We start from the raw sequence: 15542 nt of genomic DNA on the forward strand, positions 1-15542 counted from the left end.
AGGCACACGGATAAGCAGTCGCTTTCCTTCTCAATGCAGTTGTGTCTGAATGTGTTCCTGAGAAGGCTGCAGCCAGCTTGTGACATGAGAACTAGTCTGCAGATGAGAGGCATGCCAAGTATCGCAGAGAGGAAAGATAGAAACACGGGGCCGCAGGCTAGTCCTCCTCACAGGTTGACTGGGTAGACACACATTTTGCTGGACACGCACACACATACAATCACATGTTTGTATATGTGAAGCCAAGAACTTGGTAAAGCAGCTTGCGCTTCAGTTTCCTTCTACTGCTGCATGCATATATGTACAAACTGTCCCCATCATGGAACAGAATCTAATAGTACCGGGCTTCAGGAATAAAAGTGAAAATCAACCATTTTCATCAATTTCACTTACAGATGAAAGAAAAATTGTGGAATGCCAAATGCTGAAACATTTCCCAGCCTGTCATGGTCTGTCCACTTTTAAGAACTTGGAGATGACATTGGTGGGGAGCCTGGGCGGTTCATTCGGTTAAGCATCTGACCCTTGATTGTGGCTCAGGTCGGGATCTCACGGTTTTGTGAGATGGAGCTCCACATTGGGCTCTGCGCTGGCAGTGCAGAGCCTGCTTGGAATTCTCTCTCTGCCTCTCTCTCTGTCCCTCCCTGCCCCTAACCCCCTCCCCCACAGCATGCCCGCTAGTTGTGTGTGCACTCTCTCCCTCCCTCTCTCTCAAAATAAAGAAACAAACTTTAGAAAAAAATGAAGGAAAAAAAGAGAACTTAGAAGTTACATTGGGCCCACTTGGATAATCCAGGTTACTGTCCCCATTTTAAGGTCATCTGATTAGCAATCTTAATTCCATCTGCCACCTTAATTCCCTTTTTGTACATAACATAACAAACATATGGGCAAGTTCTGGGGATTAGGACATAGACCTATTTGGGTGTCACTCACATCCTTGCCATCTTAAAGATTTCTTCCATTTTGAGTTTATTCAAAAATATATCCATTTGATTAACATTTGAGCACTTGTTATAGAAACGTAAACGAGACAGGGTCCCTGCATTTAAGGAGGTGATCATTTAGTGATTGCTTTCTCAGAAAATGTTATAATTCTTAGCATTGGATTTAATGATAAGGGAGGAATTGTCCTAAAAAGTCTGGATGTTCTGTTCCAGATATTCTAGGTGTATGTGTATGTATGGTTTTCATTTTATAGCAAAGTAACTGGAAGTGTACCGAGGTAAAGCTCCTTTATCCAGGTGCACAGCTGGAGAGAAATGGAGACAGTATGTGAGCTGTGATTTTCTTGCTTGTCCAATGGCTTTTCCTCTATATCAGTGAATGCTTTATGCATGAAGAATCCAGGTCTTGTTTTTGTTTTACAATCACTTACAGACACGTAAAACAAGATAGGAGTGGGGTTTTTCCTGTTCTCACAGAATTTCAGCTGAGAACAGTAGGTGATTGAATCTTTACTGCATCCATAAAGTTCAGTGACTGTCATTTCCAACAGTCTAAAGAGCATAAAGATTTCTCAAGTCTTCTTTGACATGCCTTGGGAATACGTACATATGAGTGTATATGAGTATGTGAGTGGCCTCTTCTTCTCTTGGTGTAGAGACTAGCGCATGACTTTTGTCTTAAGAATTTCTATAGCAGAAGAAAAAAGAATTCTAAAGGCAGGACTTTGCCAGGAGTTATCTGTTAAAACGGTAAAGAGGAAGGGCAGCAGAAAAACATACCATTTGGGAAGGAAGGATATGCGATTTCATGGATCAGTGGCTATTGAACAGAGGAGCTATGCTTGAGTGTGCTAGACAGGTCCCTCCCTGGGGGGCAGGGGACCTCAGTAGGAGTTGGTGTGGAGTGAACCACAAAAGGGATTTTAAAAGAAGCCAGCTGGAAGAGTATCTGCGTTGGGGGGATACAAACACCCCGCCAATGAGATCCAAGGGAAAGCTGACAATTAATGTGATTTTGCCCCTTCTTGGAGCCAGCAGCAGGATGGGGGTGGGGGAGGAGCAGAGGAGAGGAGAAAAGAAAGACCAGACACAACCCTCTACCGCACTGCCCTCTCCAATTTCAGTGCCAGCATTTTCTTTTGTCTTCATGACCAACTTTGTGCTAAATGGTCATCTAAAGGACAACTTTGCATTTTAAATGCAGTGTTTCTCAAACTCAGGTCTGTGGGTTTCTAAGTCTAAATTAGGCTCAAAAATTGTACCTTAGAGGTCAGGCTCCTGCCTTAGAAACTTTGTTATTCACGTGATTCCTCACTTCTTCACGATATTACTTTCAGTATAATAATTTGTATTTAAAAGGCTATATCCATTGGCATTTAAAAAACCACAAGATGTCACATCTATAGGTTGAAATAAATAACCCTGACTTGGGGAGACTCGTACCTTGACACAAGTATGTCAAGATCTGTGTCTCATAATTGTGAATAGACATAGCATGATCTTACACTTTGGGTTTTGCCATTTTGCTTTGGGGATTTGTTGCAGAGTCAGGCCCAGTTTATTTCCTGATCTTTAGGAAATAAAACGAGGTGTCACAGTAGATAAAACAATTTCTTCTCTTAGTGATGGGCACCGTCTCTGTCTACAGTGGCATTGGTCTGTTGATATCCATGGCTGGAAATGGCCAGGAGAGGGGGTGATAAGGGGAGGAAAGCCCTTACGATCACCCTTATGTAGGATGACTACCTCTGCTCTTTTCAAAAGGCACAGACAGGGCTATCATCTTTGCATTTCTGAACAGGTACATGCAAATCTAGGATCTCTAAACTTCATTTGTAAGAGTAGAAAGGCAACTGCTTTCCCAGCACAACAGATCCTAGAATGAATGTAAAGTAATATTCAGTACAACATATCCTAAGTTGAGCTTGGATCTTACATACGCATGCTTTTATGCTGCCAACCATCAGTGATTTGAAGATTCTTCCTTTGGTCAGATGAGGGTGGCTTGGCCAAACTGAGGCAAGTAGCCATGGTTGATTAGAGACTTTCAAAATCACCTATTCCTTCTAATGAATGGCAATGAGGACAAAGTGAGGAAAACACAGCATGTGATAAGGAGAGATTTACCGCAGAAAAACAATCTGCTGAAAAGTTTTTGGTCTCAAAACGCTATTACAGAAGTGAATCAACTGGAAGCAGAATTCGTATGAGAAATAATGAAGCCTTTTCTCAGGGAACGGACAAAGTATTTCTCAACATTCCTGAAGTCACCTGAAACTGTCTGCATTTCACCACGTTTCAGCAAGAAAATAAGAAAGAGCTGTGGGGACAGTGGCCTGTCTTGCACATATTTGTCTGTGTGAGGATGAGAGAAGCCATCAGTTGTGTGGAAAATCTATAAATGTTATTACAAAGGGTATTGAAATTATAGATTAGATTTATTCATTACTGGTGAAGGAATTGGGTGACGCACTAGCTTTTCATTCATTTTATTACTAACAAATTGTTGGCAAAAGGCATCAATAATGTATTTCCTTTTAAGCACCAGAGAGAGTATTGAAATAAAAGGAAGTTGTTGTTTATTTTTAAAGGTACCAAATTTCCGTTCCAGAAATATTATGACCTTCATTTGAAATAGTATTGATAATGGAGGAAATGAACTATATTTCTTGGTCAGCAGTCTGAAAAATTCATAAAACCTTGTCCCCTCTTTGACTCTTGAACCCAGAAGCAGTAGTGTGCTCACAGAATTTCCATTAGAGTTGATGAAAGATACAGGTGCGCTTTTAGAGGGAACGATAACTGGTGGCCTGTTATATAAATAACATCGTAAAAGACTGCTTTAGAGATATAAGCAGTATGTGCAGAAGACAAAAACTGAGAAAAAAGTCTGTGTTTGTCTATGTAGGTGTATATTTGTATGATTTCATTAGTTGTCTAGCTCAGAGATTACCTATTGAGAAAATAATCGTGGGGAAAATAGTTCAATACAAAGAGAAAAATGGAAAGTAAAACCTTAAAGGATTAACATATTTGGGAATCTGGTTTGCAATCCCGTGTGTGTGTGTGTGTGTGTGTGTGTGTGTGTGTGTGTGTGTGGCTGAAAGACAGAGAGAGAGAGAAAGTAATGGCTGCTACCTCTCTTGGTAACATCTATTCAAAAATTACGCATACCTACTAAGGGTGTTTTAGGCTCGACCAGCTCTATGCCAAATATCTGTTTCTTCAATAAATGACCTAAAAAAAACCTCAATAGCTCTATCATGGCTTGCAATTGATTCTTGGCTCAAGATTCTGTTGGCTTTAGGTTTTTATTGATGAGTTGTGTGTTTTTCCTATTAACATTTCTTTTATGATTTCCATAGCAGTTTAACACCTGGAATATAGTTTTTATTTTGGAGGAAGAAAACTTATTTATTTCATTTTATTAATTTTTTTCAAGATCTTTTAACATCATGACCTTAATGATTTTCCTCATCATTTTCTTGATGGCAGTTATTATTTGAATGAATTGACCGTCATATGGGCTCCGCCGACCTGAAATTTTAAGTGTGTGTTTTATTTTGTTGGACCAACATTAGAACAGAGGATGAAAAAAAAAATCGTACCATTCTGAATCCCTTAAGAAAGGCTCCGGACATTTGACATGTCTGTACAAAACATAATCTCCTATTTTGCCTGAAAGCATACGTCAGTGCTTTTTCGCTATATTTCTGTCTTGCTAGATACTGGATTTTGTATATCTCTGAAGTCAGTCTACCTCCACATGCTTTGTTGTATCTGACATGCTGATTTGCCACAAAAGTTTAGGAGACAGACATTGCACTGGACTTGAGAAAAATGTACCTTTGGTTGGATTTTGTTGTGTCACATTATGGAATTCCCTTTTCTCTTCTACTTTCAAAAAGGTAGTCGTCCATAAAACAAATGTAACAATTCCTGCATTTACAAGAGTATTCTACACACCAGAGTGTGTTGAAGATCTTGAGGGCTTGGCTGGAGTGTCCAGTGAGTGAAGAATTTTGTTATGGCAAAATAATGAGGTGTGGGCTTTTTATTATGGAGTCCCCCTGGAATGTGAGTTCTATTTGATTGTTTTTCTACTTACTAAAAACCTTAGAGTGAACTCTTAAATCTAATAAATTCTGCTAAAATAAAGTACATACTTTATAATTCAAAATCAATTTCCTTGTTGATATCCAGAAAGTTGACGCTGATCCCAAGCCATCTTAGAAAAAGGAATAAAACAATAATCATGATTGATACTATGTAGGAGTACTGCACTTCCTTTACCTAAATTTACTTTCCAGGTTAATGTATGTTAATACACTTATAAGAATCAGCCTAGTTTGGTTATGTACCACTGTGGCAATTTCCTGCCCCGCCCACCAACACATGTGTATACATGCATGGACACTAACTTGTGGGTGCAAGTACACACAAATTCTTATTTAGTGATGAGGTCTCACGTTATTTTGCTGGACTTCATGGTAATTGCTGTGATGTTTCTCCATGATGATGATCACCTCCTAATTTACTGTCTTGTATGTTTTCTTCCTCAGCCACTAGTACGTAAATTCCATGGGGCTAGCGACTTCTGTTCATTTCGTACCTTGCTTTACAGTCTGTGCCCAGAGGAGTGTGTGCCACAATGCAAATGCTCTAAAAGTACTTGTGAAGTGAGAGAACTGATGGCACACTTTTAACACCAGAATGGAGGCTTATTATTACTGTTGTCAAAAAGAAAGAAGTGTTAACATCTACCTCTTTTCTACCCTCCCTCTTTTCGTAAGGTGATCTGTGAGACTGTTCTTCCTATCAGGACCAAAATGGCTAACAAGAAATGTGGTTTTAATGGCTCTTCCTGGATTCTGACTCCTTTTGCCAATCCATGCCCTGCCTCTTGAAGAAATTCTGGGCCGAAGGATTGTGTCTCAAGGCATCATCCAGGAAGTGTGAAGATGATGAGACCTACAGTAATTCCAGTGTGTGATTCAGGTCAGATGCCCTCGAGAAAATCTTGAACTTTAGAATTCTTAAAGCCTTTTTATTTTCATAGAACATCATATATTCTTTTCAATTATTTATGCAAAAGAGGAAAGGAATGCTGATATTCTCTATTGATATTAGAAAAACAGTAAAATCATTTTAAACCTACAATTGCCAGGAATATCAGCTCTGCACAGCATCAGATAATAAGTCTTTTATTGCATGGTATTTTCAAAGTATGTATATATATATATATACACATATATACATATATATGTGTATATATATATATATACACACACACATATATAAAACAATAACAGATATCAATCAAATAAAAATAATTATAAATGCTTATATGTTCTTCATTATAAGTATAGTTGTGTTGTGATTTATTCTCTCTCTTTTTAGATACTCTCAGCTGATACTTAAAAATTTTTTTAAAATTTTTTAAATGTTTATGTACTTTTGAGACAGAGAGAGAGAGAGAGAGAGACAGCATGAGTGGCAGAGGAACAAAGAGAGAGAGATACACAGAATCTGAAGCAGGCTCCAGGCTCTGAACTGTCAGCACAGAGCTCAATGAGGGGCTCAAACCCATGAACTGTGAAATCATGACCTAAGCTAATGTCGAACGCTCAACCAACTGAGCCATTCAGGCGCCCCTATTTTTTTTTTAATTTTTAAGTAACCTCTGCACCCAATGTGGGACTTGAACTCACAACCTGAGTCAACTAATCATATGCTTTACCAACCATGGTAAAGTAAAGTGCCAGTCAAGTGCCCCTGTAGTTTTTTATATGGTGAACAAATTCTTTAACTTTAGACGGTATGACCATGTACTTTGATGAACACTAACTAACAAAGTTAGTTAACAAAACTAACCTATATCACCCCCAAGATCTTTCTCCAAAAAGAAAAGGAAAAAAGTAGGGTGGGGGAGGCAAGAATAGAGGGTGAGAGTCATACTATTTTGCAGATTTGCAGCATAAAAGGATATTATTTACAGTGGTAACTTATTCTTTGAAATTTGAAGACAAAAATGTTGTGTGGAAGAACTTTTCTGAACTTTCCAGGCAATTGGCATAGTATATACATCAGTCTCTCTTGCAATTTCCTTGGAAACCTATTGTTAAAGCAGAGTCTTTCTGTTGTTATTTTAGAAGGTGTAGAGAGCCAATCAAGGGGATTATAAGATCTTTTTTTAAATATTACATTGCTATTAATTTATGAAGAGAGAGAAAAGGAAGTCCCATATTACTTCAAAGCTTACTTCAAGGAGACGAACTAGAGTGAGCCCAAACTGGAAACTTAGATAGCAAAATGAATGACATAAATAGGAAAAAGAATAGGAGGCTTCTATTTCCAGCTCCAATGAGATAATTGAGAGAAAGATGGTCTTCTTATTCTAAATGATGGGACAAAATGTGTTGAGCCACTATTTTCAGAAACTGGACAACAAATAGTGGAGAACTGTGATCTCTGGAAAAAAAGAACTATGAGGTGAACCATAGAACCATTCTGACCTTCTTCTTGGGGACATTTCCCAGACTGCAGCTCAGGAAGGAGAAACTAGGCAAAGCACAGCATTTTCTCTAAGCTGAGGAGACCAAGCCGAATTAAGGGGGGAATGAGGTGGCCAGAAGATGTGAAGCTGAGTGCCAGAGAGGAGGAAACTATGGAAATAAAGTGCTTCAGAAATGTGCACAGGGTTCCCTTCAGTTTGACTTTAAATAGTCATAGATTTGAAGGAGGAACTTCCATGCAGTCAGGCAAAGCCTGTCTGGAGTCCTTTATTAAATACTTAATCACACATGCATGGGATAAAACTCCATGAGCAAAACAGAATTAGAGAAATATATGCCAAAAAGTTGCCAGAGCTCATTCAGAGCTGGGGGATGTTTAAGTTTTGACCAGCCAGACTGCAGAGTCCCCATTGACCCCTTGGGGCTTTCAGTAGGAATTCCAGAGAGTTTTGCCTAATACTATGGCAAAATTAGCCCTGGACTAAAGACTACTCTAGACTTGCCATAACAAGGCTTAAAAACAAGTCTTGAAAGGATCAACCTGGTATATAAATTACTTCCTGTCAGATCAAAGTCCAGTACTATTTAAAGGAAGCCAAAAAATCTAGTACTCAACATATATATTCTCCCAAGGTCCAGCATCCAATAAAAAATTACTAGGCATGCAAAGAAGGAAAATATGACCCATAGCTATGGTAAAAATCAACAAATAGTAAATAGTAGCCAGAATCAATGATGGCTCTCAAGTATCATCACCTCCTGATATTCATACTCTTTAGTCTCCTTGCACATTGAGTTAGAATTAGTTGTTATGACCAGTGGGGTGCATTAGAGGTGCTCTTGTGTGACATTCTAGGCTAGGATAATTGGATCACTTGTTCTGGGAGAAGCCAGCTGCTACATCACAAGCAGCCCTGTGATGAGGCCCACATGTAGAGGAACTGAGGCCTCTCCCAAATAGGCAGCCCAACTTGCCAGCCACATGAGTTAGCCACCTCGAATTTCCAGTCAAGCCTTCAGATACACGTGTCCCCAGATGACCTCTGACTAAATCTCATGAGAACTGCAAGATAGTACATCTAATCAAAGCCATTCCCCAATTCCTTAACCACAGAAAATATGAAAGACAATAAATGTGATTATTTTATGCCACTAAGTTTGGGGGTAATTTGTTAGGGGATAATAGAGGACTAGTATAGACATTGGTACTGCTAGTATAACAGAACCCAAAAAATGTAGAGGTAACTTTGGGACTGAGCAAGTAGGAAAAAACTAGAACATCTTTTTAAAAAAAACTTTCATTAATATTACAAAAAATTTTTTTTAAGTTTATTTGTTTTGAGAGAGAAAGTGAGCAGGGGAGGGACAGAGAGAGAGAGAGGGAGGGAGAGAGAATCCGAAGCAGGTTCTGCACTGTCACCACAGAGCCCAATGTGGGGCTTTAACCCACAAACCATAAGATCATGACCTGAGCTGAAATCAAGAGTTGGACACTTAACTGACTGAGCCACCCAGGCGCCTCATAAGGTAGAACGTGTTAAGGAGACTTCTAGTGAAAGGCAAAAGGCCTTGGAATTGCTATTAACAACCCTGTGGCCCTCAAGGAGGTTGCCACAGAGGCCATAAGGTAAGTGAGAAGAATATTACTGGAGACTGGTGAAAAGAAAATCCCTGCTCTGTGGCGGCAAAAAGTTGAGAGGCACTGTTCCATGGGGTATCATGAAAACTAGAAAAGACGCTGACTGGATGATTAAACTAAGAATCTTTTTTTTTTTTTTAAACTTTTTAAAATGTTTTATTTTTGAGAGAGAGAGAGAGTGAGTAGGAGTGGGGGAGGGACAGAGAGAGACAGGGACAGAAGATCCAAAGGAGACTCCATGCTGACAGCAGCAAGCCCATGCAGGGCTTGAGCTCACGAACTGAGGGATCATGACCTGAGCCGAAGTTGGACACTCAACTGACTAAGCCAGCCAGCCACCCCCAAAAAAGTAAATTTTAAATAGGAAACATTTCTAGGAAAACTCTGTGCCCAGATGATTTCACTGGTGAATTCTACCAAACATTTAAGTAAGAAATTGTATCAACCATATGTCATATATTTCAGAAAACAGAAGAGGAATATTTTCCAGCTCATTTCCTGAAGGCAGCATAACTCTAATATCAAAACCTGAGGAAGACATTACAAGAAAAGGGAATTGTAGACCAATATCCCTCATGATCATAGGAACAAATATCATTGACAAGATATGAACAAAACAAAGACAGCAACATATGAAAATAATAATATGCCATGACCAAATGTAAGTCATCTTAGGAATGCAAAATGGTGTAATTTTAAAAAGTCATTCAACATAAATTGCCACCTTCACAGATTAAAATAAAAAAATGACATGATAATCTTCATAGATGGACAAAAATTATTTGACAAAATTCAATACCCATTCATGGTAAAACATCTCAGCAAACTAGGACTAGAAAGGACCTTCCTCAAACTGATAGAAATAACTATGAAATATCTCCAGGTAATCATCATATTTAATGATGAGATATTGAACATTTCCTGTAGAGTTGGGAACAAGGCAGTGAGATGTGGCCTCTAGAATGTTTTCCCACATTTTACTGGATGTTTTAAGCAGTAAGCCAAGTAAGAGATAAAGATTCTATTGGAAGAAATAAAATGGCCTTTCTGTGACCTTTACATAATTGCACAGATAAAAACTACTACAGAAACTACAAAGATCCACACAAACTAATAAATGAACCTAACGAGGTTACACATATAAGGTAGGTATACCAAAATCTATTGTATTTTTATGTAGTAGTAAAACCAAAATGGAAAAGGAATTTAAATTTATTTATAATGCCATAAAGATAAAAATATTTGGAAGTAAATCTACCTAAATCTAAGATATTCCTGAGAGAAATTAAAGAAGACATAAATAAATGGAGAGATAAACCATGTTCACAGATTAGAATATTCCAAATGGCTAAGATACCTATTTTCCCCAAATTGATCTGTAGATTCACCATAACCCAATCATGAACCCAGAAGGCTTTCTGGTAAATTGACAAGTGATTCTAAAATGAGTATCTAAATGGGAAGAACCTAGAATGGCCAAAGCAATTTGGAAAAGAAGAAAAATGCTGGATAAATTATACAACCTGACTTCAAGAGTTAATATATAGCTTCAGTAATCAAGGCACTGTGGCACTGGCTTTAGAACAGACAAACAGATCAATGCACAGAAACAGAGCCACACACAAATTGTCAACTGATTCTTTGACAGAGGTCCCAAATTAATCCTATGCTGAAAATGTAGTCTTTTTACTAATGATGCTGGGACAACTGGATGGATAATTATTATGGGAACATAATGAACTTTTATCCACTTCTCAACAAATATAGATCTATGGATCATAGACCCAAATGTAAAATTAAACTGTTAGCCTTGAGAAGAAAACATGGACGGATTTTTTTTTTGTGATCTTAAAATAGGCAAAGACTTCTCAGGGAGGACACAGAAAACACTAGCCAAAAAAAAAGATAAATTTGATTTCAAAACTTCAAAAACTTCAGTTTGTCAAAATACACCATTAAGAAAAGGCATACAAAGCCCCAGACTGGGAGGATTAATAATAAGTTGTACTTTTACATAATAATGATATAGGAAGTATAATGAAATTAATATTCCATTTATATTATAATATATAAAATACTTGAATTTCAGGCATAAGCTTCTAACAATGAAACAAAAGCTGTCAGTACAGAGCCTGACACGGGGCTCAAACTCATGGACCGCGAAATCATGACCTGAGCCGAAGTCGGGTGCTTAGCCGAAGTCGGATGCTTAACCGACTGAGCCACCCAGGCGCCCCTAGTAAAGATATTTTAATGTAAGACTAATTTTTCTTAGGATATTTTAAATAACATTTTTAAATGGGATTTCCAAGCCAAGGAAACATACCTTTGTTTTTAGTTTATTGACTATTTCAAATAGTGTGTTTTTACCAGATTGGATTGTGGCAAGCAGGAATTCTGTAATTGGTCTTTGATTTGTTAGTGGATATTCAAACAAACCTTCAAAAAAAGGTTAAGAATACTGGAATAAAAATTAGGCCATGGGCAGCCCCAAATACCATAACAAGAAACATAATCTTAAAAAATGTCCTGAAGATGTATGCTTTAGCTGCAGATAAAACACACACCCCTATTACTGTTGAAACTGCACTTTGTAACACTGGGTAGCCTAGCAGATACAATGCCTCAATTATTTTTTGGTTTACTGAGGGCTTAGAACTGGAAACAAATGCATAAGAAATGTGTGCAGAAAAATCGAAAGAAACCCCTATACAAATGACAAGATTAATCATGGATACGGAATCAAGATTGACATTCCAGAATGCCAAGAACCCTGTTACTCCCACAATCACAGAAGCAATAGCAAAAGTTACCCACAAGGAACACAGTGGATGAGGAATTAACAATAAGGAAACAATGAACCTATGTTCATGTTGAGGCTGCAACAATGACATTTCGAACAGTGTTTTCTAATATTGCAGTGTACTGATCAAAATATATGAATGCCGGGTTGTACACCATTAGGGGAATTTCACACTTTTCGGCTATGCTTCGTAACTGGAATAACGTCATCTTATTGGTTGAAGAAGAAACGCCGATGGTCTGAATGAAGCCCTGGGAAGCAATGATTTCGTGTGAAGATGAAATATTAATATCATACATAAAAAGTGGAAAATTTGTTAAAAAACTGGGCAAACTGTTTATAAAAGTATTCTTATCATTTACATCTTGCCCGCTATTTTCCATATATTGCACATACTCTTGTAACCAAAACTCTAACATTTTTATCTAGTCACTGTTTTCCAAATCTACCAGACATTTTTCCAGTTTTTGCCTAGCATCTTTATCCCAGTAGTCAAGAGTTTCAGTAACAATAACCATAACCCTGGGGCCATAATCTGAAAAATGTTCTTCTACATTAAAAAATGGTGTGATGTAGGAATCGTCACTTGTCAAATTTCGAAGGTCTAACCCTTCCTGCACTTGGAAACACCCATATATACTACTAATGATGTACAAAATGTATAGAAGCACTACAAAAAACTTGGACTCAGTGCTTGTGAGAAAAGGGCCAAAATAGTCTCTGAAGAACAAATTCATTGGATGGACATCAGTTTCTTGTTTATCTGGGAGAGAATCACATGGGACACAGCAGGACTTTTTAAATGAGGAACACTTTTGGTCAGGAGTTTCTGGCTTTTTCAACCAGCGTAGACAGACTATTTCTCTTTTACCATCCAGGGCCATAAATGCTCCAAAACAGGTGATGTTATAAAAATAACAAAAGAACAGGGTTGTTCCGGTATAAATGCAAAAGTATTGTACGGACCTGAAAGAGGTCATCATCCCTGTATAGAAGGCCAGGACGTTGGTGATAGTGGTGATTGTAATGGACACTGCCACTTTGGAATAGACACTGGACAGCCGCTGTTTGATGTTATCCATGAGGCTGGTCTTCTGCCAGGCAGAAATCATTATAAACATATCATCAACCCCAACACCCGTTAAAAAAACAAAGAATATCAAATATTAACTTTACTATTTAATATTAATATTAAAATATTAATATCTATGAAAAATTAAACACATAAACTCGAAGCATCTTCTTTTTCCATCTCTTACGTCTTATTTATCTTGCCTGATCTGTGCTTTGATACAATTACTTTCTCTGTCACTTTCTCTGGTTGCTTCTGAATCCACAACAGAATTCATCCCTTCCTCTGTAATAACTCTGTGCTTTATTCATACTCTTATTATTTGTACGTAGCACAGGATACTCTACTCCTACTCTTCATTTAGGGTGTTGTAATGATGAGTCAGGAAACCTATTGTAGGTGTTAGTCGAAGCAGGATTAGCATTGTATCTTTGATTCTACTGGATGACTTGAAAGACCATTTTTTCTCATAAACCATCTTAATGAATGCACAAACACACGAAGCCAACATTCTGTTGCTTAAAATATAAACTGGACTTATCTATTGTACAGTTAGCATCTAACCAGCAATGTTTTCACCTCTCTCAAGATTTCTACTAGAGTTGACACTACTTTCACTCATGTATACCTTTGTTTCCATGTATATTGATGCAAACTCAATAAAATAAATAAGGAAATTAACTGCAATAAAATGCTGATCTAATTTCAATTTGAGGGGGATCTTGTGCATGGATTACATGGGAGGGTACTGGGAATTGCAACTTTGCCTCTGATGTTTTACGGGTATAATCAAGAAGACAGAGGAATCTGTATTGACACAAGTCTAAACATTGTCATAAACTGCATCCTGACATCCTATGGCTTACCAGCTTTGAGGATTTCACTTGGGCTCAGCAGCACAAAAGGGAAGAATCAGAAGTACTAGGGACCAAGAATGAACTCTTGATATGTATCAGGTATTGAAAAACTAGTTTTATGATTTATAGAAACTTACTCAGAAATTGTCCTTGAACACTGCTTGAGTTGCTTAAATCACACACACACACACACACACACACACACACACACTCCTATGTATACACGGACTATTCAGTGCTGGTTTATATTAAATCAATTATATACACTTTAACTATAGTTATTTATGGCTGTGCGGAATACTGAGTTAAGCGTGGGTGTGTACTAGGTAGGTGGGTCCTGTAGAGTTAGAGTAAATAAGTTGACATCCAGCAAACAGCTTTTCCACTGTGTCCCCATGGAAACCAAATACTATTCCTTCCAAGTTCCTTACTTTCTAAAATATAGAATGGATAAAGAAGATGTGGTTTATATATACAGTGGAATACTACTTGGCAATGAGAACGAATGAAATCTGGCCGTTTGCAGCAGCGTGGATGGAACTGGAGGGTATTATGCTAAGTGAAGTAAGTCAGGCAGAGAAGGACAGATACCATATGTTTTCACTCCTATGTGGATCCTGAGTAATTTCAGAGAAGACCACGGGGGAGGGGGGAGGGGAAAAAAGTTACAGAGAGGGAGGGAGGCAAACCATAAGAGACTCTTAAATACTGAGAACAAACTGAAGGTTGATGGGGGGTGGGGAGAGAGGAAAGCGGGTGATGGGCATTGAGGAGAGCACCTGTTGGAATGAGCACGGGGTGTTGTATGGAAACCAATTTGACAATAAATTATATTTAATAAAAAATAAATAATTGGTATCGCTTTAAATTAAAAAAATAAAATATAATATAAACACCTTTGTTTTTCATGCTTATTGTAAAATAAATTCTGGAATTACAGGAAAATGCAGAGAAAAAGTATAAACAATAGTGATTCCACCCTGCATTTTTATGTATATCCATCCAGAATTTGCTCTATACAAATATGCACATATAACTATCTATTTCAAACACCTGGTTTCATAGCCAGCATTTTTCGTTTAACATATATCTACCTCCTTTTGAACACTGAATATGATTCAAAAGTATTAATATGCTGTGTTTGAGTTGACCAATCCCATGTTGATATTGAATTAGGTTTTCAAAACTTTTCCGTTCTAAGTAATGCTGAAATGAACATACTCGTTCTGCTCTTTGAGCACTTGTCTAATTGTTAAGACAAATTTCTAAAAATGGAATTGCTAAGCCAAAGATATTTGCTGTTTGATGTTTAAATCTTTTGATTTGCTGCAAAATTGGATTTAAAAAAGTGTGTAACAATTTATAATTTTCTCCCGGCAGAATGAGTATTCATTTATATACAACCTTCCTCATATCTTCAATCTTGCTAATATTTATTAATTTAATAAAAAGACAAGGTATCTCACTTTTGGTTTAATTTGCATCCATTCATTAATTGAGAAGTCAAATTATTTTTTCCCTCTACTTCCAGTGATTTATAGTTTGGATTTTGGATGTGTGTGTGTGTGTGTGTGTGTGTGTGTGTGTGTATGTGTGTGTGTGTGTGTGTGTGTGTATGTGTGAACTGCCTGTTCATGTCTCTTGTCTGTGTTTTTCCATTTGGGGTACTAGATTTTTCTGCCTCTAAACACACACACTTCAAGTTGATT

General features: G+C 37.7%; 1 protein-coding gene across 1 annotated transcript in view; it reads right to left on the bottom strand.

The window, feature by feature from the left end:
- The window catches only part of PTCHD3 (patched domain containing 3), a 78004-nt gene that overhangs the window by 46577 nt on the left and 15885 nt on the right, over positions 1-15542 (bottom strand).

Source organism: Panthera leo, chromosome B4, assembly GCF_018350215.1.
Source record: "Panthera leo isolate Ple1 chromosome B4, P.leo_Ple1_pat1.1, whole genome shotgun sequence".
NCBI classification, from domain to species: Eukaryota; Metazoa; Chordata; class Mammalia; order Carnivora; family Felidae; genus Panthera; species Panthera leo.